We start from the raw sequence: 2,587 nt of genomic DNA on the forward strand, positions 1-2,587 counted from the left end.
CTCTCCCGTCACCCATCCCATTGTCTCCAGGACAAAAATAACTCATTTCCCCATGAATGGGTTTCCTGAAAGTGTCACTTCCAAATTCCTTTGGGGTTCTCTGGCTCACTCAGGTGCGGGTGGAGGGCGTGGGGGCGGGGGCCACATTGCCAGGCTCACCACCGGACCCGGGTAACCAGACCCCACCTGCCTGCTCCGGGCAGGAGGCCGCAAGTGCAGTGTCCCCAGCAGCCCCAGCTCTGTCTGCGCGGGCGGGGTACGCGGGTTTGAAGAGCTCGGGGACACTCAGGGGCTTGGTGTTAGAAAACTTGGCCAGAGCAGAGCCAGCAGAGAACTTCCGCACTGGGCATTTCACAGCCCTGGGTTCTCAGAGGCCCCCTCCCTCCCAGGACTGGCCGGCAGACGTCTTGGGAGGAGTGGAGAGGCCCGTCAGGCAGGACCCCGCAAAATGCCGACCTGCTCCAGGCCTCCTGGCACCGGAGCCCCCAGCCCTCCGGGCACCTGCGGCCCCAGGGAGCTGGTGGCAGGTGGGGGATGGCAGGATGCACCCTCCTCCTGGGCAGCGGACCTGCGCGCCCCCTGGTTCCTCAGCGGTGGGCCGGGCCAAGCTCATGCATCGCAGCCCAGAGGAACCTAACCCTGCTCAGACTACCCTTCAAGGCAGGGGGGGCTGGGCTGCGCTGGGCCGGGCCCCCTGGTGCCCCTCCTGCCTCCCTTCTCGGGAATTTTCTCTACCTCATTCAGAGTTGAAGCCAGAGGCCCAGAGAGGGCAAGAAACTCGGGATGGTCACACAGCCAGCCGGGGGACCCAAGGGGCTCAGCCCCCACACCCCAGACTGGGTTCTTTGTTAACAATGCCGGCAGCGATGACCTTAGCCGGGGGATGATCCCGTCCCCACACCTCCCTCAGAAGGGGAGACAGACAGGTCCAGAAACTTGAATGACTTTCCCGGAGTCTCACTCCTCCTGGGGTGCCGGATTTGGACCCAGGCCTGCTCCCTGGCTCCTGTCCCCCCCTGGGCCCCCCACCCACAGCCTTTCCCTGGCATCCTGGCAGAAGGTGCAGGGCAGGAAGGGGAGGGACCAGGGGGTCAGCGGAGCCCTGCGCAATCCCTCTTCACAGCATTCTGGACTCCAGCCCTCCCCGCCGCCCATTTGTCTGGTTTTAAAGGAATACTGCGGCCTTTAAAAATCATTCCTCTTCAAAGCCTGGAGGGGAAAAGGCTCCGGAGAGGCAGACCGGCATTGTGAGTACCGGGAGAACTTTGCTAAGTACCTGAAATGGTGGCTAATTGGGGCCCAGGACCACTTTCAAAGAGCCGGGGGCGGCCTGGGGAGGGCGGGCGGTGGCCGGAGCGTGGTCCCGCCCCACGGCCCAGTCACGTCCTGGCCCCAAGTCAGACGTTCTGGCTGTGGTTTGGGAGACCACAAGCACCGCCCCCCCCCAGAGGCCCCCTGGGCTCGGGCTCAGGGTGGGGGCTGTCCTGGGGAGCCGGCTGGGCTGGGGGGTTGTCATAACACTAGCTGACTTTCCCCTGGGTTTCCCCGGGGCTGCCCTCATCGAAGACCACACCCACCTCGGAGGCTTCAAGCAACAGAAACTCATTCTTCCCCTGTGTCTGGAGGCCCCACGTCTGAAATCAAGGTGTGGGCGGGGCTGAGCTCCCTCCGGGACGCTCTGGGGGAGGGCCCTTCCTGCCTCCCCCAGCTTCTGGGGGCTCCGATGGCCAGGGCCCTCCAGCCCTGTCTCCCTTGTCACACGGCCTTTTGTCCTGCGGGCGCCTGTGTCTCCCTTTTCTCTTATAAGGACACCCGTCACCGGATCAGGGCCCACCCTGCTGCAGAGTGACCCCATCTCAACTTGATCGCATCTGCAAGGACCTTATTTCCAAACCCGGTCCCGTTCTCAGCTTCTGGGGGTTGGCACTTGGAGATATCTTACAGGGGGACACAATTCTGCCCTACATCGTAAGACGCCCACCACGGCGGCCTCACGGGCATCACTGTAATGAAGCTTTTGTGTGCAACGGCCGTCCCAGCTCCTCTTCCACAGATGGGGAAACCGAGGCACGGAGCCCTGGGCTCCTATGCCAGCCCAGACACCTCGACTGACTGTAGGACAAGGGACTGTGAGCCCCCTTCCCAGAGGGGACAACGGGGCACATCAGCACCCTGTCTGGTCCGGTGCCCCGTATCTCTAGCCACGTGCCTCGGGGGAGTAGGCGTGAATTCCTGAGGCAGAACGGGACAGACTGGGATCCTGTGACTCCCTCTCTCTCTGCCCCTCCCCTGCTCGTGCTCTGTTTCTCGCTGTCTCTCAAAACTAAATAAACGTTAAAAAACAAACGCACGACTCACCGATCTCGTTATTGGAACACGTCTGTGTACATCTGGGACAACCCGGGTGTGCAAATCTGCATTTCAGCTACAAGTTTTAACAAACCCAAATGCACATGAAGCGTCCCCGGAGACAATTCCACGTCTGGCTTGCGACGCTCTGTGAGAGCAAACTGCCCGTCCCAGATTTTGGAGATTTAGTGCACAGGGGAGAAGGGAAAATGCCTCGACAGTCTTTGTAGCCGCCACA

This window comes from Leopardus geoffroyi, chromosome D1 (assembly GCF_018350155.1).
Source record: "Leopardus geoffroyi isolate Oge1 chromosome D1, O.geoffroyi_Oge1_pat1.0, whole genome shotgun sequence".
NCBI classification, from domain to species: domain Eukaryota; kingdom Metazoa; phylum Chordata; class Mammalia; order Carnivora; family Felidae; genus Leopardus; species Leopardus geoffroyi.